Source organism: Lissotriton helveticus, chromosome 2_1 (genome assembly GCF_964261635.1).
Source record: "Lissotriton helveticus chromosome 2_1, aLisHel1.1, whole genome shotgun sequence".
Classification (NCBI taxonomy): Eukaryota; Metazoa; Chordata; class Amphibia; order Caudata; family Salamandridae; genus Lissotriton; species Lissotriton helveticus.
This window is the reverse complement of record NC_136059.1, coordinates 141780584-141806893: the sequence shown is the minus strand read 5'-3', so window position 1 is coordinate 141806893 and position 26310 is coordinate 141780584. Positions and strand designations below refer to the sequence as shown.

The following is a 26310-nucleotide window of genomic DNA, read 5'->3' as shown; positions in this document are numbered from 1 at the left end:
GACGAACCCCCCCCAAATTTTCAAGGGCTGCTCAGAAACAAAATGTGCCATTTTCCTGAAAATTTCAGCCAATTCCGTCCACAAACGCCAAAGTTATTAGACATAGAATTTTCAAAAAACCCATAGAGAAAAAATCCTAACTATATATACCTACTGGCGACCGCCAGTAGGTAATATATATATATATATATATATATATATATCTGGTGTGGTTCTCTTTTCATTTGGTCATTCACAAGATTATAGACTGGTAAAACAAGCTGCTTTACATCCCTTCAAGACTTAGACTGGCTGCTCTCCACAACTACCGCTAGGATAGCTTTCTATAAAGGTTGTCTTTAATCTACCATCAATAACGAATCGTTTGGACTGGTGCAAGGTGCTCACTAGAATAGTGGACAGCATATGCCAGGCCAACTTCTCACAGTGTCTCTGTCCTCCGCGCAGGATAAGGCATGGTGGGCCTTCTCACAAGCCGGCTCTGCCTGCCTCTCTATGTTCTTGTCTCCCCGGTCTAGGCCCCTCCACTCCTCACACCCACCTTCTCAGTCCCTGCAGGTCGCTGCCTTCTGTGGACCTGTGACAAGCAGCAGGCAGCCCTCTCCTTCTTGTTGGCCTTCGGGTCTAGCAGGGTCTACTGTATCAATGTCAATCCCCAGACCATAGAAGGGTGGGAGTTGACCCTCAGGCCCGTAAGTCCTTTTTTTCACGTCAAACCTATAGTGTATGTTATCCAAAAGGGCAAAACCTATTTAGGGAAATATGAACTACACTACAGCAGCTTAAGTCATGATGGATCATTATTTTTGAGTTTTTGTGTCTTATCTCGACCAATTTCCTAGCTTTTCTGAGAATCAAGTCTCTGTCTAAAAAGTTCAAGATTCTTGCTATTATGGGCACCTGATGGGGGTCTCGCCATCAATGCCCGGTGTGCTCTTCCAATCACAAAGCATACAGAGAGTTTCTCCTGAGAGATTATGTTTTTTTTAGTCATTTGGTCAGAAAGTCTGATGAATGTCCCTCCTCAACTACTTCCAGGAAATCCACGAAATGCAGGTTAATGTCCTGTGCTCTGTTTTCCACATTGTCAATACTCCAGAGAGCATCTTTACTGGATTCCCGAAGCTCCGCCATCCCGGTGCCTAGATCTTTTAGAGCCTCCTCAGCTTCAGCGATGCAGTTTTCAGCCGTAGTGACTCTTTCCGCAATGTTTTGCAGGTCTTGACGGATCACTGACATAATATAGAATGCCAAAATATCGACCTACCAAAATATCGAGGTAAAAATATAGAATGGCAAAATATCGACCTCCTATCTCCAAACAGGTAAGTACAAAAATATCGAATCAAAAATATTGATGTAAAAAATATAGTTAGTAAAAATATCGAATTTTTTTAAATGCTTTAAATTATTTAAAAATTAATGGCTTAATAAATATAATGAACTTAAAAATACTTAAAATACTTAATTAACCTTAAAATTAATACATAATTAATGTAAGGAAAAAAACATACAAATTGATTTGTTAATACATATATATCTATATAAACGTAATATTATTTAAAAAATTACAATATTTTTACCGTAGGATAGCGGAAAAGGTAAAATTTACTATTACCACTCCAGTGAGTGCAACAGTAGGGAAAGCGTTGGATAGCGTAGGGGTAAAAATTACTATTCCCACTCCAGAGAGTGCAACAGTAGGGAAAGCGCTGGATAGCGTAGGGGTAAAAATTACTATTCCCACTCCAGAGAGTGCAACAGAAGGGAAAGCGTTGGATAGCGTAGAGGAGAAAATTACTATTCCCACTCCAGAGAGTGCAACAGTAGGGAAAGCGTTGGATAGCGTAGGGGTAAAAATTACTATTCCAACTCCAGAGAGTGCAACAGTAGGGAAAGCATTGGATAGCGTAGGGGTAAAAATTATTATTCCATCTCCAGAGAGTGCAACAGTAGGGAAAGTGCTGGATAGCGTAGGGGTAAAAATTACTGTTCCCACTCCAGAGAGTGCAACAGTATGGAAAGCATTGGATAGCATTGAGGTAAAAATTACTATTCCCACTCCAGAGAGTGCAACAGTAGGGAAAGCGTTGGATAGTGTAGGTGTAAAAATTACTATTCCAACTCCAGAGAGTGCAACAGTAGGGAAAGCGCTGGATAGCGTAGGGGTAAAAATTACTATTCCCACTCCACAGAGTGCAACAGTAGGGAAAGCGTTGGATAGCGTACGGGTAAAAATTACTATTCCCACTCCAGTGAGTGCAACAGTAGGAAAAGCATTGGATAGCAGGAGGGTAAAAAATTACTATTCCCACTCCAGTGAGTGCAACAGTAGGGAAAGTAAATATTTCATATATAAATAAAAATAAAATAAATAATAATACCAATTACACATTAATTAAAAAAATTAACACTTTATATAATATATTATTTAATCAATTAAAATGTAATTAAAAATTAATAAATAAAAATATTTACCTACTAATACAAAGTATTTACCAATTAACAATAAATTATTTAACAATTAGAAAATAATTACAAATTTGATAAAATAAAAAAATAATTTAAAAATAGAATTACTTACAATTAAATTACTCCCCACCCTATTCCCCTATAAACCCACAACCCACGACATAAACTACATTAATACAATTAACATAATTATCAATTAATAAATTAATTAAAACTAATTACCCATTATATTTTAATTAATTACCAATTAATAATTAATTAACTATTATTTCACAATAAATACAAATAAATAAATTAACATATTCAATTATTTATAATTAAATAACTTCCCACCCTGTTCCCCTATAAACCCACAACCCGCTACTGAAAATAAATTACTAAAATTAACATATTTATCAATTAATCTATTAATTTGAATTTATTACCAATTATATTTTAATTAATTACCAATTAATAATTAATTAATAATTAATTCAAAATAAATACCAATAAATAAATTAACATATTAAATTAATTATAATTAAATTACTTCCCACCCTATTCCCCTATAAACCCACAACCCGCTACTGAAAATAAATTACTAAAATTAACGTATTTATCAATTAATCTATTATTTGAAAATAATTACCAATTATATTTTAAATAATTACCAATTAATAATTAATTCAAAATAAATACCAATAAATAAATTAATATATTTAATTAATTATAATTAAGTTACTTCCCACCCTATTCCCCTATAAACCCACAACCCGCTACAGAAAATAAATTACTAAAATTAACATAATTATCAATTAATCAAATAATTAAAAATAATTACCAATTATATTTTAATTAATTACCAATTAATAATTAATTAACAAATATTTCAAAATAAATACCAATAAATAAATTAACATATTTAATTAATTATAATTAAATTACTTCCCACCCTATTCCCCTATAAACCCACAACCCGTTACAGAATTATATTACGCAAAAATGAAATACCATAAAAATAATTAATTAATATAAATTATAAAATAAATATACACTTTTCAAACATATACTAACATAAAAAACACTTTCAAATTGATATTAACTTACCTCAAATTCGATATTTTTGTAGTCTATATTCTGTCCAGTCTATATTTTTGTAGTCTATATTCTGTCCATTCTATATTTTTGTAGTCTATATTCTGTCCATTCGATATTATGTCCATTCTATATTTTTTAATTCGATATTAATGCTATCCTATTCAATATTTTTGTAGTCTATATTCTGTCGAGTCGATATTCTGTCCATTCTATATTTTTTAATCGATATTAATGCAAATCCATAATAAAAACTCGATATTTTGACTGTATACCGGTCTTGACGGAGTAGAGTCACCTCCGACCTTACTGCCCTTGAGGATTGTATTGCCTGCAGCAGTGTGGCCATATCAGGCGTTAGGGGTTGTGTAACTTCCAGTGGTGAGAAAGGTTTTGTATAGTGATCCATTTGTCCTTATCTGGGAGGTTTGGGGTCCTTGTCTTTTACCATTCTTGGATACTGTTAGGGGATGCCAATGAGATCTCTCCCTTGCCTCTGGGTGTGACTCAGATGTTTCCAGTGTCTTCTGCCTCTTTATCCCACAATGCCATTTCCCACCTCTCGATGTCCCCATTGCAGGTCCTTCTGTCTTCCTATGCTTCCTAGTTGGGCCTGACCTGCATGCATCCACTTGGTATACTGCAGCCTGGTCCAGTAGCCAGCGTACCTTTTGACTTGTTTTGTGGTGTCTGTAGGAGAGCAGGATCTGCTTACCATGGTTACCCCACTTTTTGCTGGTGTTTCACTGTTTTTTTTAATTTTAGTCTGGCTGGGGCCCTGCTATCCAGGACCCCAGCCCAGCTGATTCCTCTCTAAAATGATTTCATATACATTAGGTAGAGTCCAGTTTGGTTTCTGGGTTACCCTTGTTAATCCCTAGTATATGGTATCTTAGGTACCAAGGGCATAGGTACCCCAGAGGCCTAACAGGGGCTGCATCATGGTTCTTGCCACCCCTGGGAAGCCTTCCAAAATGACACCACAGGACTTTTACTGCAGCCTAGGTAAGGTGGTGCATGCACCCCTTACTAAGATATAGATTACCTACATCTACCTTTATTCACTGACACATAAAAACCTAAAAGTCACTCCTATGGCAAGCCTTTTCAATCCCGAAAGCAGAGTGCTTGGCTTTGTGTGAGTGGGTGCCCATGCATGAGCATGACGCTTCTGCAGCTTTTGGAGCCTATTCTCTGAGGCAGTTCTGTGTTGCAGCCAGACCATACACTCTTAAGTGCATTATAACCTTGCAGTAAATGCTAACTTTAGAGAGGCTGCATGGAAACATGTTGTGTTTGGTGTTCTCTGGACCTGTGACAAGCAGCAGGCAGCCCTCTCCTTCTTGTTGGCCTTCGGGTCTAGCAGGGTCTGCTGTGTCAATGTCAATCCCCAGACCATAGAAGGGTGGGAGGTGACCCTCAGGCCCCGTCAGTCCTTCTTTTCTCCCTAGGTGACCACCGCCAATATTCGCCCCCATCCCGACCAATTAGCCGGTGCGTCTTTCAGCTTGTTTTGTAGGGGTATCTCTCCCTCTCCCGCCCAGAACAAGCAATATAGGGCCTGCCTGTGGGCCAGTCCCACCTGCCTCTCTGCATGCTGCTGTGGGTGAAGCCCCTCCACCACCCGCTGTCACCTTCTCAGCCCAGCAGAGGGGTCACAACTTTCCTTAGACCGATGGCGAGCGGCAGGGCCTGTCACGGCGATTCCAGACCTCGGGCCTCAGGAGGGCAGGTGGTAAACCCCTGGTCCCGCCACTCCTCCTTTTCTTCTCAGTAAAGCAGAGTTCAACCTTCACTTCTGCTTGGCTCCCCATGTGTGGGTTGTGCCCTCAGGTCCTCTACTGCCCCATCTCACCTGATGCTTCTATTGACGGTTGGAGCAGGAGGGGGCAAGAGCATTCTCAGGTCCTGGGGCCTCCCAGCCACTCTGTCGATTGCTTGGGCCTTTCTCTGGCTCCAGATGGGTGGGGGGGAATTTCCCAGGCTGACTCTGGTCCCGGGATCATACGCCCCCACTCGCCATTTGGCGCAGGTGCCAGCCTTAGCGTTGTGCTGTATTCATGTTGCCAAAAGGTACATTTTACCCGTGACCTCAGGGACATTTTACCTTTTGGCCAGTTCCTGGGGTTGCGTCGAAACTGTACCCGTAAGGACAATTACTTGGAGGAATCAGACAATCTCAGAATACACCTCCTAGAGAGAGGATGCCCAAGGAGCCTCCTAAGAAATGCGAGGGAAAGGGCAGGATTTCCTTCTTGAACTTAAACCTAAAAATACATGGGAGCAGGAAAGCCTTGTGTGTGCTACAACATTCTGCACCAAAAGCAACAAAATAAAGACAATTGTCAACAAGCACTTGCACCTAGTGGCCGGTGAGATAGGGATCAATGAACCTCCCATGCATGTCTTCAAGAAAGGTAAAAACATGAGGGATTATGTTGTCAAATCATTATTACCTACCAAAACCAACGATAATCATATGACCCTCTGGAACATCCCACCCGTCAAGGGCCATTATATGTGCGGACAGTGCAAGGCTTGTGCTATCACCAAATACATTCATCAGTGTACATATAACAACTTCACTCACACCATGCAGAGACACACCTATTGTGTTTTTATCTAGGAACCTATATCGATATTTCTATTTTATGCCTTTGTACGGTTATAATTAATAATATCCCTGTAATGGCATAAGGAATCATATCCATATCTAGTTGTAGCCCGTGCAGTCACATCAAGCAAGGCTACTTCCCCGAGCTCCTACAAAGCACAACGAGTTCTATAAACAAACCAAACCTCCAGCAACCTGGGAAATCCTCACTTGCTTTTGTTTTGATTTCATCCTAGAACTCCTGTGCAGCACTGTAAGAACGGCCAGTTCTTAGTGACATCTTTATTGACGTCTTATGTCCAACCTTACGTCAAACCCGGCACCTTTCAGGTATAAATATACCAACGTTGCCTTAAGCAAACACACGGTGGTGGTTTTGGAGCGGAGCAGCCAAACTACTTCCCCGAGAGCCCAGCTGATGCGAGAGCCCACGGACGCTGCCCCTCCTCTTTGACGCGCTGAGAAAGACGCTGTTTTTTTCTCCAGCTGAGAAAATCCAGCTCCGGCGTTTCCAGCCTACCCTTGCGGGGTGCTGGGATATCGAGTCCTGAAAGAGAGATACCAGACCTCCTGCATTCTATTACCCAGGTACGGAGCTGACAAAACCCTTAAAGAGAATTCTTGAATCAGATTCTTGGCAAAACCAACTTAACTTAAACTGCTACTTACTTACTCCTTCCCACGTATTAGGCTTAGGTAAGGTACACCGGGGTAGGCGTATTTTAGAAGCACCAGTTGAGTACGTTAGTCAATGTATATATGTATGTATATATTTTATCCATTTTAAAGTATCTTATGGCTAAGAAACCACATCAATGCTTTTACAGTATTATTTCATAATACTCTTTTTACTGTACGCACTTTACTTTACATTAAGTATTGCAAATATGGCAATTCATTTCTCTTGCATGGGAAAGAAGACTGTTCAATAAATTACACCTTTTTATTGAAAACGCCCGTCTCTCTTTTCTCTGCCCTCTGGTGAAACTAACAACGCACAATTGACTGAGTGAAATAGCTGTCTATTGTTTCACATGACTCTAGAGATATACTATTATTCTGAGGGAGCAAAGTTGTCATGTTATATGGTTGTCAGAAGCTAATCCCTTCTTGTCTATCCAGGAAGGTTAAACTCCTCCTCGTTTATTCGAGAAAGCTTGTAGTGACCTCTGAGCTAGCTGGCGAAACTTAAGTCTAATATAGTCAGTAGAGACCTAGTCGACCTCAGTCCTATGTCTACACTGCTGAATATATTATTCCAATGCGCTGAGCCTATTGGGAACATAGGAACTACACTACATGGTGACCAACGTTTGGTAAGGCGATAAAACTAACGCAAGACATTAGAGTAACTCAGTCGTGCTTTTTCACACAGACCCTTTTTCCCGTAAATACTCCAAAAGGCGTCTGGAGTGGGTAAGAGGTTAAAATCCGCCGAAACTTAGTAGGAAGAGATTCCTATGTATACTTTTTGGTTTAGTCAACGTTGAAGGATACAGTGTTCCAAAATATTGTGCACCTAATCTTTGTCTCCTTGAAACCTGATCTGCAACAAAAAACTTTTTACCAGTAAAAATGGTGGAAAGTGCGGAAGAAACGGAAGCAGCTAGAATAGCAGCTCAACTCCTAGAGGAGGACACGAGTCTCCTACAGAATGACCAAAATGCTATACTCATTCCGGTCAACATAAGAAAAACTATAACTATTAAACTTATAGAAACCGGACTGACATCACGAGGTGGTACAGTCATATTCGTGGTAGAGGCCCATGAATATCGGCAGACAGAGGTATTCTATTCATGGATAAACTTTCCTGCAGAAAACGCTGTAACACACAAATTCCACTATTACAAAATAGAGGAACCTCCGGATGAACACACTCCTTTCGAGGACATTGAAATCCCACTAAATTACCAAGAGCCCCTGCTCTGGTTTAAAGGCGCCCTAAAACATAATAATCACATAACCAGGCTCGGTCCACTAGGTAGACCAGGAGCAACGTGGCCGGTTCTAGCCAGCTACACAACACACCCAGACTACAAAACAATGTCAAGCGAACAACTCCTAGTCAAACTAAAAGAATTAACAAAGGCATATAGAGAATTAGTTCAATTGGCTAGAGAAGCAGCATATGTGGCGATCCGCCAGAAACTGAAGGAAACATATATAGCAGAACAACCATTTGAACTTGCCAGAATCATAGAAAAATCCTATGAAGAACTAGGTAGAGATAGTTTGGGTGGTAAACCGGTAAAACCCCAACTAACTGAAAATCCTGAAAAGATATTTATTAAAAATAATCTAAATACTCCAAAAAAGAACTGGGATGGAAATAAACAATCCACTCCCAAAGGGAAAAGATTCCAGTCCAGAGGTAGGTCTCCTCAGCGTAGAGAGAGATCTCCAAGCCGAGAAGACAAGTCTCCCCAAAGGGAACACTCTGAAAAAAGATACAACCTTAGAGATAGGGATAAAATAAGAAAACCTGACAGATATCAAGATGTTGACACAGTTCCCTCTTGATCCTTCTCACTCAATCTTTCTCGATCTTCCTCACAGAAATCGGAAAGAAGAGGACGTTCAGAACAAAGAGAAGAGCACGTCAAGTCCAAAGACAAGGAACCCGCTCAAAGTAAAAAATCACAATTTCCAAGAAAGAAGGTAGCCATTATTAAGATAATCAAGCATGCCGAGGATACTGAGGACACAGCTGAAAAACGGAGAGTGGGCCCAGACAATGCTAGACAGCGCAGCAGAAGTGACCATAGCTTGCAAGATCCTGATGAATCATCTGGAGACAGTGGACACAAATGAATACATTCAGGTGGAAAAAGCAGATACCAGAGTTAGCAAACCTCATAAAATATACAAAATAACATTACGTATAGAGGGGGATAAGACTAGGAAAGTAAGGGGTCTGTTTTGGGATAACCTTTCAAAAGGCTATGACATCCTTCTAGCTGAGAAAGACTGGCCACCAGAGTTTGTCAGGGAGTGCCCTCATGGCGAAGAAATGATTATGCCTGCCTTCTCAAATCATATTCCAATTCATAGAAAATACATATATGCAAGAAAATGGGCAGTCGCCCAAGCTCCTGCATTATATAAAAATCATGTAGGATGGGATGAGGACTCCCCTCCTCACAAAATCCAGTTAAAATGTCAACCAACGGCACAAAAACAGTACCCAATTAAGCAAGAAGCTAAAAAACAAGTCAGGGAGATCTTAGATCAACTTGAATACCAGGGGGTGATCGAAACATGCACCTCTCAAATGAACAATCCTTTGTTTACTGTCTCCAAACCAGACAACTCTAGTCTTGGACTACAGACACCTTAACTCATGTTGCAAGACATTTGCAGTACAAAACTCACATAGTGCAGCACTAATGAACAACATCATTCGCAAAAAATACAAAACAACATTAGACATCTCTAATGGATTCTTTTGTCAAAATATTGCACCTGAAAGCAGGTACTTAACCGCTTTCTCAATAATGGGGTCACAGAAAATTTCTGGCGACTCCCACAGGGATTCAAGAATAGCCCAGGATTATTCTCAGCAAGGGTAACAGAGTTACTACAAATATATGATGATGAGGCATTATCTTATGTCGATGACATCTATCTCACAGATGATAACCTGGATACTCACTTGAAAAGAGTGAACACCATAATACTTGGTTTTGCAGCAGAGGGTTACAAATTCAACTTTAAAAAGTCACGAATTGCCCATCTAACTGTCCTATTTTTAGGATATGAATTATCAAGTGAAGGCAAAAGCCTAGCAGACAACTTCTTAGAGAAGTGCGGTGTACTCCAAGCACCAAAAACACTGAAGAACTTACAATCAATACTAGGTTTCCTGAATTTCGGAAGAACTTACATTCTAAACTATGCGGAGAGAGTTAAACCTCTCTATGAATTAATAAAATCTGATTTTAAACCAATTAATTGGACTCAGAAACACACAGAAATATTGAGATTACTGCAAACTGACATGTGAGCTAAAACGAAATTACAAACTCGCGATAACACACACAACCTTGTAATCAGAGTCATCCCAGGAAGATGCAGATTCACATACCTGACCTCTAATGAGGGAGAAACGGTACCAATAGCTTACAAATCACATTTGTACACACAAGCTGAAAGAGCTTTTGGTTATACAGAGAAAATTGTAAATACGGTCAAATCTATTGTAGCAAAAGAAAGAGCCCAAGCCCAAGGCAAAAGAATAACTGTTTTTACAGCTGAATCAGCTCTTGAGCCATTATTAACCCCAGTTAACCTAAAAACGGTGGCACTAGATCCGAAATGGATACAATGGGAAAATTCTCTTGCTGCAAAGGAAGTGACATACTATTTTGACCCGAATTTAAAAAAACTGAAAGACCTAGAATATGAAGAAGAATATACTCTGCCATTCGAAATTCTGCCTCTCCAACAGTACTCTTGTGTAATCTATATGGACAGATTTGCACAACATTACGATGTGGATAACATATCCTACAGCGCAGCGTGCGCGATCGTTAAAGGTCGCTGGCTTTGTGGTAAATTCAGATCAAAAGTAACAAACACTGAATCACTGAGAAACTGTTCGGCTCAGCGAGCTGAAATCAGATCTTTAAAGATGGCGCTTGAAAATGCCGATCGTGAATTCCCGACACTAATAGTGTGCGATTCATATTTTTGCGTCAAATCTTACAATAATGACTTGCACAACTGGGTTCAAAACGATTACAAAGATGACACAGGTGCCACAATAAAGCATAAGAAGCTTTGGTAACAGGTAGTTCTTTTACAGAAAGAACTACAGAAGACTCACGTGATACATACACTGATTCATCAACGTGATGGCGGTCACGTTGCAGGGAATTCATTGGCTAATACAGCCACAGCGGAAGCAACTCAATCGGCTTCCGTAGCCACAAAAAAGCTTTCAGAAAAATACATAGACGGGGAAACGATGCTGGCGGTAAAAACGTCTTCAAAAAGCGACTGTGCAGCACTACCCGTGAATTATCCACTCAATTATACATACAAAATTGATGCAAACTCCGTTCCTTTTGCTCGAATACCTGGAGTGGGGGATAGAGTAATTCCAAACATGAACAGGAGAATCTTTTTAATAGCGGATGCACACATGGGATTGGGTCTAAGGCACCAAGAGATTAAGGAATCTCTGAAAGAATTACAATCGGAATACTGGTTGCCGGGGATGAGCCTGCAACATTACAAATTTGAAAAGAGCTGTCAAAACTGCAACAGAGATCGCAGTAGCGAACCGACCGGAGTAGTGCCATGGCCATTCTAGTAGTTAGCATAAGGCTATCTATACGTAAAGTCCAGCATCCCATTGAAATCATTTTAAGACTAGATACACTTAAAAATTTAGGCCCCAGCGTTCGGCTGACGCCAGAACTGTTATAAAAGATTTGCGAGTCTATATCGGCACATACGCAATTGGCATGCTACATTCTGATCAGGGTCCTGCTTTTAGCTCTCGAGCTTATAAGGAGGCCATGACCAGCATGGGCATTGCATTGCGGTACTCTTGTCCCTTCCATCCTGAGGGAAATGGGATTGTGGAAAGAAAAAACCAGGACATACAGCAATCTATAACGGCAAAGGTATTAGGTTCGGGTGATGGTTGGGTCCAACATTTAACAAGTGTCCAACGTAGTCTTAACAATCTGCCAAGAAATTCTCTTAAAGGTTTCAGCCCGTACGAACTATTGTTCGGAACCAGAATGCATATTCAGGATTTAGATAGTCAGACTTCAGTGGTAAAAGAAAATAAAGGCTTTGATATCAAAGATCGTTTGGCTGTCTTACAGGATTTAAATGAAACAAGAAAAACCCTGAGCAACATAAAGTTAAAAGAGCAGCCAACAACCACTGAAGATAAACCACCTGTCCCAGCAAGGCCTGTCTGGATTCCAAAGATTGGGGATCTGGTCAGAGAGAAGATTGCGGTGAAGAAGGAATTTGGGCCTTCTTACAGAAAAGCAGTACCTGTCTTAGCTATCAGCGGAACAAGATCAGTTGTACTACCGCCCCTCGCTGGTAAAAAGGAGAACCGAGTTGTATCCATCGACCTGGTAAAACCACAATCATGTGGCCAATAATAAGTAGTAGGCCAAGTGGACTCCCAAGGAATAGCAGAATACCAAAATTTGCTACAATCCAAAAGGTTTAAACTGAGAGACTAATCACATTTGATAAACCTGAAGTAAATAAGAAAGGACTATGCAACAATGCCATGGAACTTTTGCCTCTTTTAACCCAAATTGAAACAGTTCGTCGAGAAACACCAGCCTACAACGATGTAACTTCAGAGTATACTAATGAAACAAAATCTGAAAAAAGAAAAGAAAATTCGGAAGCAATTCCAACAATTGACAGAACTGCATCTGGGTACTTCATCAATTTCGATAACTTTTCTGAAGATCCAAGCGAATCTGAAGAAACGCCAACATCAAAAACTTTCAAAGATAAAGTAATTGAACTTTCTAATCAACTCAAAGAAACCTATCTGATTTCTCCATGGATTGAATTTTGGATTGTGTTAGGTGTACTTTTCCTCCTGCTTTGGCTCATCATGGTACTTTGTTTGGGAAAATTCATTGAAGGAAAATACAGTACAATGGACACAGCAAGTCAGAACATCAACTTGGTCCTAAAGAAACACAAGTCATCTCACATTGAGAAAAGAGAACTATCATCAGTGAATGTCACAGCCATTCCAATACCCGTGGGGTAGCTTGGGACAAAACGGATTACGAAATCTATGGCCCGGTTGAACTCTTGAAATATCCACATCAGTTCAAGGTTTCATTAAGTGACTTTGTAAAACCAAGTACATTCTCTGATGATTGGGACTTTGAAAGCATAAATAATATGATGTCAGACTTAGTATTGTCAGCAAAATTTACAGAACATGATTATTTACAGGGTTCTTCGAAGTATGAACAGATTTACTGTTACAACCACTATGCACATCACTATTTGCATAAATCTGCTCAGCCTAGAGATGTTTTTAAATATAATCAATGGGAACATTGTGCAACTCCACCTAAAAGCAGTTCGAAAACATTTTATGAGAAATTTCCATACTTCTCAGGGTTTAATACAAGTGATGCAGAAACCTTTTATTTTAAAGTGTTAAATAAGACAGGGATAAAAACAATGTTGACAAATACTAAATTAATTTATTCTGAAAAATTTTATGAAAAAATGATCACATTTGGTTTTGATTTCTGGAAAGAAAATATTGAAACGAAAACCATCTGGGGTACAAAAGAATGGCAGGTCCAGGGTTTGGAAGCATTATTTAGAGCCTGCATGATCCCAGAACAAGTAATATTCCTGAATGACACCATTCAGCAGACCACTTGTCTTGGCCTAGCTAAGATAAAAGACTTGAACAAACCGTCTATTCCAAAGCCGATACCTGATAGTAACACCACTACAGATGTTGAGATAGACGTATCCCATATTTTACAACAAAACAGAACACATCCTGATTGGAAAAAGTGATTGATCTCTCCAACAGACACAAATAACTGTCAAGATAGATTCATGAACAAAATCCAGGGGTTCAAAATGACCAGACCAGACCCTAGATACTCCCAGAGACAACATCCAGGGATAGTTACAACATACAGTGTAGGGAAACTATGCCTTGAATGGCTAGAGAGATCCAAACTGGCAGAAATTAAGCAACACTTGACTTTACTTAAAGACAGTGCTGACTTGCGTGATTTCATAATGGGACCACGCAAACAGCGTCAAAAACGTTTCATAGCGGCCGGTATATATGCTACGTACAACGAAGCTTGAAAAAGTAATGCAAATTGAGACAGCAGAGAAAATACGAGAAATTGATCGCATTAATTTGGAGAAATCCCTTTCTTTTGTGGACAATGGGTCAATGACTCTGTCCTCCAGAATATATTTACTGGACAGTATTGTATCATCTGCAATCGATATAATAGATCAGGACTTACTAATGGTACAACATGGTCAGTCCCAACTACGTTCTATTGTACAGCTTGGCTGGACGTTGCAAAATCTGCGTTCAGGTTACGTGCCATGGCGTTTGATAAACACAATGTCATTATTCTCTATCTTTAACCTTACTGATAAACAAATCAGCTTGGCACAAAAAGGAGCAGACTATACGATTCTGAGCATTGAAAAACTTGAGAGATTACCATTGACAATGTCAGAGAGACCTGTCATTGAATGGATAGTACACAGGATAATTACAATTGCGATAACAACTTTCCAATTTAAATACTGCCAAGAATATATACCAGCAGGCCAGTATGAAAGGTTGGGTAAAGGGTACATTAAGTCATCATGGAAATTGCCTTACACATACACATGTTATAGTGAAAGAAAACAGAATGTATTTCCTAGTGGTAACAATTGTAAACAATCATTAAGCGGTATACTTCTGTGCAAAGGTATTAATCTGCATGGGGCCTGTGAGGGGAATTCAAATAACCTTTCATGTCACCAGCACGGCACACCTGCGACACAGATAGAGCCATTTTTTAGATGGCTTTCTAACGGGAGTTATATTCTAATAGTGGACCACAGCTGTTGTGGCATGGTGCCAGGAAAAGCCTATCTCGTAAGTGTTAGTTCCATGGTCACTTGCTGTATGCAAGTATTGTATCCAAACAGCACTCCAGACACGGAGGCTGGGATTTGGCCTTCCTTGAATATCTCTTCTATACGAATTGATACTTTAAGCAGAATGAAGTCTCTTCTTTTACAGACAACCGTGCCTTTAACGTCATCTAAGGAAACGTATGATTTTCTAGTTGCAAGGACAGCGGCAGAGATACATACCCTTTTATCAACCAATTGCCCCGTGCATTTCGTAGAAATGCTATGCCAAATCCTAAATATGTCTGATACCAGTGGTATCCCATATATATTTAAGACAATTTTTTCGGGACTGTTAACACCCTTCGAAACAGTTCTGGGCATTTTTCCCAATTTTGTCCATTCTGTCTTTGGCGGCCTACCACTACTATTGGGACTCGTAGCAGGAAATTTATTTTTGGTCCTTCTGCTCCGATATGGCAAGTCAAGTTGCAGACAAGTCTCCCGCAACGATGGAAGAAACGATCCTAGCAATACGCTATCAGGACCGCATAACTAAAGTCCTTGGATTAGCATGGCTAAGAGATCTGAACATGACCTGGTTTCTTTCATTCAGACCTATATGGCAGAATTGCATCATACCTGTGGTTCGATGTATGCTATGAGGAGAAGAATGCGTGTTGGACGTTTGTCTTACACAACCATCAGCAGTACCAGTGGATACAGATACCTTGCTAGGTCCGGTAACGGCTCATGCATCGTGTTGCCCCCAGCGGCTACCCATTCTGATGACGGCATTTGTTGAGACTTCATCACTACGATTAGGTGGCAGTGAAGTACGAGATGAGAGCAACATCACCCAGGTACGACCTTCTGTGAGCATTGCTGATCCTGACATCGATGATAGCAATCACCCTCACGACTGCACTGTTGCAGCATTTTCAAACTTGGTCGAACTCTCATCTGAATATGTAGACCAATTTTTTGCGAGTCTGTCTGAAATGATGTTCTCCCCTGAACAAAAAGAATAAACTTTAAGCAACGAGCACACAGCGTTCCCAGGAACTCTGAATTCGGCCTTCGGCTTTGATAAACAAAAGTACTGAAAACATTTGGAACTATTTTCTCCCCTGAAAGCGAATGTATTTTTTTTTCTACTTCCAAAATATTTACCTTTTTCTGGCACATGTACTCTGCTTAAAGTAGAACTATTCTTAAAAAACAGAGCTTCTATTTTTAGGAACTCTAGAGACAATATATTACCTCAGCCTCTAGCACATTTACAGCAACTGTATTTATATGTGATGAAATGGTCTCGACCTTCTTTTCTGTATTAAGAGCCATTTCATGTGTAATTCTCGCAAATCGTTCAGTTGATATATATATGCAATTTTGTCTGAATGATCACACTGCTTGAAAGCGTACAGTACCTATTATCATTTTCGTGTATTTCGTATGCACCATTTCGATTGCATAAAATGTATTTTGGGGTAGGTTGGAATACACATGCACCTTTATATGTTTATTATTGCTTAGTTTTAGTAATGATGGACATTAGATCTTGGAGTCGGTATTGTGTTTTTATCTAGGAACCTATATCGATATTTCTATTTTATGCCTTTGTACGGTTATAATCAATAATATCCCTATAATGGCATAAGGAATCATATCCATATCTAGTTGTAGCCCGTGCAGTCACATTAAGCAAGGCTACTTCCCCGAGCTCCTAGAAAGCACAACGAGTTCTATAAACAAACCAAACCTCCAGCAACCTGGGAAATCCCCACTTGCTTTTGTTTTGATTTCATCCTAGAACTCCTGTGAAGCACTGTAAGAACGTCCAATTGTGACTCCGGGGGAGTTATTTACGCCATATCTTGTCCATGTGATTATTTTTTAAATAGGCCAAACCATACAAAAAGTGAAGGCAAAAATACTGCAACACTGCAGCAGAATATGCTGCAGAATACAGGGTGCCCCCAATGTAGAACATTTCACCTCCTTTGAGAGTCTTCAGTGGTGGGTTATTGAACAGGTCAAACCCAACCCGAGGGAGACAATTTTGCAAACACATTCAGTATTCGTGAGTGCAAATGGATACATACTTTTGACACTGTATCTAGGGGTCTGAATGAATACGAGGAGATCGTAAGACAGGTGGCCACCTTAATCTATGGCTAGATACCCGTACCCTTTCTGCATAGTTATTCCATAGTTACTGTACAATCAATCAATCAATCAATCAGTCAAAAAAATACTTTTATTTGATTTCATTAAAATCATAAAAGGGTGGGCATACCACTATGTTTCATAAACCAAAAATCCACATTTTAAAGCTGGAAGTTAAATAGAGACAAGAGTTGTAGGAGGGTGAAAAGACAAAAAAGGTTTGAACCTAAATCGTGTCAACAGGTGGTAAATTATGAGGTGTATTAAGCTTTATTGTTCAATTACTTAAAATCGTTACAATATACTATTTTTACAAAAAAACTTCCAAAGAAGAGAAAAAAAGAAGAAGAAAAGAAGAAAAAAGAAAAAAAGAAGAAAAGTTGAAATCTCAGGCAACTTGCTACGAACTGTAGAGAAGTTTAAAACATTAAAAACGATTATCAAAAAATGGCAGTAAAGTGCAAGTACATAAAGCTTTGTGGAGAGTATTATTATAGTCTCTCTTGCTTGAATCCCGGCTGGTTTTGTTTCAGTGACTCAGTTTTCTGTGACAAGGCTGCCCGGATTGCTTCTATGAATTTCCCTAGCCGTGCGGCTATTTGGGGTGTTTTAGCAGAAAAACACAGGTCTGAGACTTCTCTACATCGTACTAGGGCATGAGACCTGCAGATAGGAACAACCAGCTGGTGCCGCTCGCTAGCCAGTTTAGGACAGCAGCACAGCAAGTGGAGCCAGGATTCCCAGTGATAGCTGCAAAGACGACATGCTGCTAAATTGTCCTTCCGGGCCTAGACTTGGTTAAAATCGGCGATAGGCAGTGCAAGCAGTCTCATATAGGCAATTTTTTTTCCGTGCCTGGACTGTCAGTGCTTGCTCAAAATATTGCTGTGGCTTGCCGACTGTGTAGGAGGCGTCAGTGCAGAGAGATTGGGAAGATGGTGTAAACTTTCCAGATCTCTTTCGTAGGATATTTTCTTTACCTGTGTGTTCACTGTTCTTTTCCATGCGGTTACCGGAATGTTTAAATTGTGCACATTTTGAGCATCTATTTCTGGCATATCTATGGCCTCTGCCAGCTGAACCTGCCATGTTGATCGACCTTCTTCAAAGATAGTTTTAATTAGCCTTTTCAGAGAGTTTTCTGGAGCTCGCAGGGTGTTGATGTAATATTTTAGAGTATCCCCTAGGCAACTGATGTCTGGACGGGTAAGACCCAGCTCCAATCTTACTCTTGCTCTTGCTAAGAAATTAAAACATTTTTATGCTTCCTTTTTCCAAGAGTCTGTAACATAATGAAGCATTCCTGGACAGCTAATACATTTAAAAATTATATGATCAGAGCAAATAAATAGCTGTGTACAATTATTTTCACGCTGCTTATGTTAAATCGCTACTTTTGTCCAGTTCTTTTGCCACCATTTTCCAAAAGTTTCTGGCTCTACAGGATAATTAAATAGATGTGCCTCCAAAGCATTTTATAACTGCCGCTCTACATGTCCTTATTTGTGCGTTTCTTAATGCCTCTCGCAAAACAGATTTCCTGATTACTAGTAGTGCGGGGCAGATACATAGGAGGTGCAACAAAGACTCATCCCCCTGTCCACATAGGCATGCTTTAGTTGGGCATGTGTGTTTCCATTTGGGGGTTTTGTCCTTCATAGGGTATACCCCCAGCCTCAACAATGTCAAATAATTAGTGTACATTTACTCACCGCGTCATGTACATACTACCTTTCTATGAATTTGCCCATTTACTTTACTCACCCATGTACAATACACTGTATTTATTATTAGGATTGTTTTCTTCTCTCTAGATAACACCTTGGTGTGCTATGTATAATATAATTTTGTTTGTATAATTTTCACTCAATGTGATTATACACATTAACTTTGTGTTTTTTAATTGTGCTGGAATCACTCATGTCATTTTTCTATCTTGTTCCAAATTGGTTAAATGTACGTATATTTTTCGTCATGTCATATTATTTTGGTAATGTGTATTTCATGGTAGGAGCAGTTTGTTTTACCAGCCGACAATGTAGCAACTTTCCTTTAAATCACATATGTTGTTCCAGCCTGCTTAGTTGAAACCATCATGTTTTGACTTCCCGACTGCTTTAGCTTTGAAAATTGCACTGATGTCAATGTTTATTGTTTTCTGTCTTTAGTTGGTTTAATGTATGTGGAATTTCAATTACGTTTTGGTTGTTTTATAATGTGAATTTCGTGATAGGAGCAGTCTGTCTTTCTAACAGATAATGCAGCAGCAGGCCTTGAATTAATTATACATGTGCTTAGTCAGCCTTCCTCGGTTTTAACTTCATAATCTGGCATCCCGACTGAATTATTGCAGCTTCATTCCCCTGTCTTCCTTAGACAGCTACGTCACACAGTGGCAGGCTTCCAGCTACGTGGCACAGTAGATGCACATCAGCAACGAGCACACGCTCCCGAGTAGCTTCTCTTTATTTTTAGCTTGCCGACTCACTCGCAGTCCTTGACTGGAGGGGTACAGCGCTGATCACCGGGACTGCGCCGTGAATGCCCACTGAGGTCATTCAATGTCTCAAATGCTGGCTTTTCACTCCTGCACCCACACATTTATTGGGAATTAATTTGCCCTTCGACTTTCTTCATTTATTTTAGATGGCTTGCTCATCAGTGTTCTGATTCATTCAAAACTGCTGTCCTGAATTTTGTATATTTGATTTCTCCATACCTATTCTATTCACTGCTGAAATCATGCAGGTAAGTAGACAGTGGTCTGCTGGGCTACGACAGACCTATATATATAGGCAATTCCAGTTTTTAACCTATATCCTCACTACTTACGGACCCCCACCTGAGGGGCTGCAATCCTGACTCCGCCTTTACACAGGTCAGTGAGTAGGCACACAATTTCTGCAATACTTTTGGTGTTCATGAGTTAAGGCTGCGAACGACACCCTGGCGGTCCCATCCTGCATATTATGTAATGTGACGGGCGGTTCTGTCAGCAGCACCCACCGCAATGCACAATTTGCATGTTGTGCATTGGCATGCACAACATGACAGGCACTGCGTGGTGACTGCCACCTTGTGCATGACAAAGTAAAGGGGTAACATAGGTACCCCCAAAGTGTATCCCCACAACGGACCACCAAAGGCAAACACCACATGCCAGAATCCATTGAAATAATAATAAGGCCGGCTAGGCACCGCCACCAAATTACTGGCCAGGATCACACGGCGGGCAATCATAACGATTGCCTGCCTGCGGTAAAGCGGAAGACGGTCTTTCCATATGCCTCTATCCCACCGCCATTGTAATGTGGTGGGGGTGAATGGAGTGTGGGAATGGAGAGATGTCAGGCAGATCGCCACCGCCAGTCGGGCGGTGGCAATCCATCCAACATCATAATGAGCCCCTAATTCTCTAACTAAGTCCTTTTGCACCATTAGGTTGTTCCCCACCTCCCCGTCCTGAGGAAGACCCAACTACAGAGGATACAAACCACCCTCTATGCGCCAGGGTCGAAACGTCGAAACTTTCCCCTAGTGGACCTATACCCTACTTCACCACAACTCTGCCTTTTTACAGATGATTATACTCTGTACAACATCAAGAAACAGAACATGACTCAAAAATCTAGGCGAGACAGGTCCCACTGTAAGACTGGTGCTATTGTAAACGACAACCAGTTTACTAAGGACATTACTATATGTAATTTATTGTTTAAACTACTCTCTGATTTCCCTTCCTATATATCTGTTCTATTCTCAGAAGCACACTTCTTTTTCCACACTCCCCCTGGAGCAATCCTGTTTTCTGTTTTGAAGCATTCTCTACAGTGATCTGTTATAATAACTGGGAATTTAAACAGTCACTATTGGAGCTATTTATGGTGCGTGTGTGTCATTTTTGAGGATATACGTCATCGAATTGAGAACTAATGGGGACACATTTATGATGCAACTTGATTTCTGTGTACCATGTTTATAGATTTTGACTTAACCCCTCTTGTGCTCATGAAGAGCTGACCTTGTCATGAGTCACAGTAGAGCTGTGCTCATGGCGAGCTGAGCTCGTCATAACGGCCGTGGTCCCCCAAGCGCTGCAAATAACCTGCGCTGTGTGGGAGAATTAATCAATGGATGGGTCTGTGGCGAGCTCAGCTCGTCATGAGCACAGCTCCACTGTGAGTCATGACGAGCTGAACTCGTCATGAGCACAGCGCTGCTGCTGGGGTTAATGAATACCTTCCTAAGGAAAATAGTCTAGGACCATTGTTTTCTATATCGGAGTATCCTCAGGTGGGCCTCCTCGCCCACTCAAGTAACAACCCTTTCATCACCCCTGAAAAGATCTTGCAACACCCTAAAACATTGCATGATTTCAAATTGCAATGTGTTGTTCAATAGATTACGATGGAACATTCTTTTTCAGCCACAACTTCATAATGACCACAATCTAATCCCAGTGCGACGTTACACTAACCGATCTATCTGACGTCACCTTCACTCCGAGCTGCACAACATCCTTGATAATTTCTCCATACGCACTCACTAACAAAGGCATCCTAAATCCGTAATTGTCTGCCATATAAACATCAATAGAATTCAGCCACACATGAAAACCCTCGACCAGCTTGAATCACTCAAATCAATATAGCTCACCCCTGTACATAAGGTCCACTAAACAATTCCTATGTGTCCCACTCAGGCAAAGTTCCCTGTCTTAGGTGGAACTGCCGATGACGTCTCATGACAACTCCTCAATTCTTTGGTCAGACAATCACATTCTCAGAGTCTGCTGCACCTTTAATATATCCCAGGATGTTAGGCCACTTCGGGATCTGTAACTCAAATCTCAATCCTTTGACCACATCCGGTCCGGTCCGAAACCACATTCACACCAATGCTGCAAGACATTACATAATCAAATCATTCCTGCAAACTAACACACAGCATACACCCTGTTAAAACTCACTTCTCTGTCTGCTGCTGATCTCGCTGCATCATCAAACTCCGTCGGACTCTGCTAGATTCCATTGCTTTCCATTCTCAATCATCAGGCTCTATTTCAGGGCTTTGAGCTCGGAGTTCCAATTGTTCTAGACTATTCTAGATTCACCCCTTACTTCATGTGCAATTCATCCTACTCTGCTACTAACTGAAAGAGCTGTGCCCATAAGTTCTAGACCTGTTCTAGAGTCACAATTCAATGGTTATTTTTCGCAGCATGAAAGTATAAAGGAGAGAAACGTTTTGAGGAGGCCAATCAATTAGTAAATAATTCTCTTAGATACATAGTAGCCAGGGACAATTACTTAAGGTTAGTTTGATTTATTACTAAGCGAAAAATACCTGAACATGGAGACACTCCAATACGAGAGTATGGAAATTCATAGGAATTAGCTTGAAGCCAAATCTGCATATCCAATGTAGAGGATGCAACATAAGCAATACAATTAGTTCAAGAAGTAAGATACAGAAAATAGGGAAACGTGTCCAAACTCCTTTGCATTGAAAATATGTCCTCATTTCACTTTTTTAGAGCACTAACAATAATTTCCATAGGAATAAGGGCTGTGTATATAGTGCCTCACAAATTGCAAGTTTTGTGCGACTCGCAATTTGCGAGACACTATTACCAATGTAAACCAGTGTATTTCACACTGTTAGCGATTCCCAATGGGGTCATAAATTGAGAGCCTCATGAATATTGATGAGCCTCTCGCACTTTGCGACCCCATTGGGAATGGCAGGCCTTCTCAGGTATGGTGGCCTGCTGGACCAACATGTCTGGGACTGCTAAATAAAGCAGGGTTTTCTTTAATGCTGCCCGTTTTCCTTAAAGGAAAACAACGGGCTGCATTTAAAAAAAAATTACAACATTTCTGTTACATTTTTTAAGGGCAGGCAGTGGTCCTTGCAACCACTGCCTGCCCATAAAATAATATTTTCCCTTGCATTTGCAAAGGAGAAGGGGTCACCTGTGGACCCCTTCCCTTTTGCGAGTGCATTACCACCCTCTTGAAGAGGGTGATCCTTTGTGAGTGTTTTGCGCCCGCAATTGCATATGCAAAACATTCTTACATAGGGTCGAACTCGCTATTAGGAAGGGAACACCATTTCCTAATAGCAAGTCACAAAACCCTATTTTGTGAGTCACAAGAAATTGCGACTCTTAAAAATAGGGTTTGTACATTCCATGCTGATTTGCATGCACAAACAGGTTTGCAAACCCGTTTGTTCATGCAAAAATGGTCATACATCTGGGTCCAAGATTCTCTAATTTTTATAATATTCTAATGGAAATGCTTTAGTTATTACAGGTTTGATTACATCAAGATGACGTTAGGGGTTTCACACTTTTGTAATAAATATAGAATGTTAGTAATGATGTTGTTTAGGCAGATGTCAGGGGCACAGACTCAAGATAATTGAGGGTAAGGAGGAGGGTCCAGTGGCAACAATTTGACCACGCTGAGCAGGTGGTACGGGCAGTGGCAGAACAATAGACCATGGAGGGGAGTGGAAAGGGGGGCAGAGACAACAAACCAACCGGGTAGACCATGTAAGACAGGTTGTGGGGAGATAATAGACCATTGAGGGCAGAAGGAAGAGGCAGTGGCAGTTGAACAATACATGCCAACAGATCCCATTTAAGCACGAGACCTCTGAATTCATAAGACTAAAAAGGGATTCATTTTATCTGACTCGTCCCTAAAATCTCCTCTTTTCGAATGTAAGTCAATGGGGAAAATCAATTCATCCGTTTTTTTTTCAAAATCTCTCTCTTACCAAGTTCAAAATGTTGTCAAGTATGGTACATTAGATCACCGAGGGCAGGATGAATGAGGTAGGAAAATGGACATGCATAACAGAGTGCAGGAGTGAGATGGGCAGGGGCACCACAAATGACCTTACAGGGCAGGTTTCAGGGGTTGCAGCAGCACACCAAACCACACAGGGCAATAAGAACAGCTGTGCAGCACAATGACCACGGAAATCAATAGGGAGGGGACAAGGCACTGAACATGGAAAACAGAGAGCAGAAGTTAAGAGGCAAGGGCAGCAAGCGGACCATACCGTACAGACAGGAGGGACAATTGCAGCATAACGGACAATGTAGGTAAGGAGGGAAGAGCAGGGGCATGACTATGGACCAAACAAGGCAGGAGGGATGAGATAGGGGACTGCACATGTAAATGGGAGGGCAGGTGACAAGGGGGCAGGACTGGGCACTGGAACCTCAGCACACCATGGAGGGCAACTGGAAGACTATAATGGCAACACAGAGACAACAGGAGGGAGGGGGGAGGGAGTGGGGAAGAAGGGGGGAGGGGGTCCGGGTAGCAAGCTGACCACACAAGGTAGGTGGGAGGGGCTATAGCAGCACAGAAGTCCATGCATGGCAAGCAGGAGGGTCACTGGCAGCACCATGCAATGATGGGCAAGAGGGAGGGGCAGTGGCATGCACAAAGGACGATGGAGGACAGAATGGCTGGATAGGGGCTGGACACAGGCAGGAGAGGGCAGGGAAAGGTACTTCACAGCAGACCACATGGAATAGGCAGTAGGAGAAGTTGCAGCATAAAATGGCATAGAGGGTAGAAGGGAGTTGCACTGAAGTGAACCATGGAGGACCACCCAAAAACCCATACACACCATAAACTGTAAAAACCATCAACATATGACTGTCATCTCCTCACTATTCCTGGGTTCATATGTCTGCAATTAAGTATGGAAGAATTTTGCGAATTCGCGGTACGCAAATTCGTGCAAAAGCGTACTCGCGATCTGCAAAATCCGCGAACTTTTGCGAGATTGCTGATTTTTTTATTTTTGCGTGTTCGCTGGATTTTTTTCACCGCGGCTACCACAAACTTACCCATGCTGTTGTATATGGGTGCGGCCATCTTGTTTTCACTGTTCGCGTTGCGTATTGCTGTTTCCGGTCGCTAATTGCATGCTCGCGTTGTACATTTCCTGTTCCCGGGGCGGCAATTGCGTGTTCACGTCCATTTTTGCGTGCTCGCTAGGAAAATATTGTGCAAACTTACCCACGTGGTTGCAATGGGCGCGCCCATCTTGTTTTTTATTCATTGCTATGGTTCTGGGCATGCCTTTTCTATCCTGTTTCAATCTTTGTAATCCTTTGTTTGTTTGAACTTTTTTTTGATCTTTTTTACTCATTATCTATCTCTCTATTTTTGTGTTTTTTTCAACTTTTTGTTACTTTAATAACTACATTTTTTTAGCTCTCTCTTTTCTTTTCTTTTCTTTTTTTCCCTATTCTTTCCTATTTTTCCTTTCTTCTTTGACCAAGGACCATGGCAAAGGGAGCTGGCAAGTCAAAGGGGAAGAGTTCTGCACCCTGTAGCCAGCTCCCTTGCGGGCGATTAAGGCGAGAGTCAGTAAGTCCCAGGGAGATCTTCAGCACGATGGAGGTGGCCGCACTGGTCTTCTTTGTGCAGCGCCACCTCCCCAAGACCATCGCGGCAGGCCTGGTACCAGGTATGGACTCCGGGAGCATTGCCAGCTATGGGGTAAGGTGTGCCGGGCCATGTATCGGGAGTCTGGGGTCTGGGGCACCTACAACCAGGTGACGCACCGGTGGTCCGACATCCTGGATCGGGAACAAGACCTGCTCAACCTGCTTGGCGTTGGGATCCCTGGGCTTGGTGAATATTAGTAGCAATTTCATAACTACTTTGTTTTCTTCTGCTCTGTGTTATATTGCAATTTTATGTTTTTTCCGAAGAGCAAGAATGCTGCAGATTACATTGCAGGTAAATTATGTTTCAAAAGCTTCTGTGATTGCAGGTGCTCACCTGCTCAGTCAGTGGCAGTGCTACTATGCTTACTTGTTTAAAATGTTGTGCTAATTTGGCCTGAGTGATTATGTATGAGTTTACTTTACAGAACTGCGTAACGCTAGAGAGACTAGAGACCCAATTCCAGTCCTTCCTTTGTACTCCTGCCACTAAGAAGAGCTAGTGGTGGTGGATTGATAGGTTGAGTATATTATGACTTGTTATGTAGTAGGACATTTTTTAGTGCTCTGCAATCATGATGGACTGTGTCTGTCACTTCGTGTGCTGCTGAGTGCTGCCAGTCCTAGTAGAAACTTTTTGTAGTTAGTTTAGTGAGTTACATAACTTTCCAAGTAGACTGTCTGCGAATCCAGCAATACTAATATCCTAGTAGACCACATCAGATAGGTCAATAAATTTTGTGCAATTGTTGTTTATTTACCCGAAATAATTTGTTATTAGTTTTTTTAAATGTTTGATTTCATTGACAACAATCATCCATGTTTGTGTCTTTCTTTCATGTACATCAGCTCCTCCCAAGGGCAAGAGGACAGAGGT

The 26310-nt window shown here is 41.0% G+C and overlaps 1 pseudogene; it reads right to left on the bottom strand.

Annotated features, from left to right (window-relative positions):
- Positions 1 to 990: 990 nt before the first annotated feature.
- Positions 991 to 26310, bottom strand: part of LOC144820080 (uncharacterized) — an 82484-nt pseudogene continuing 57164 nt past the window's right edge.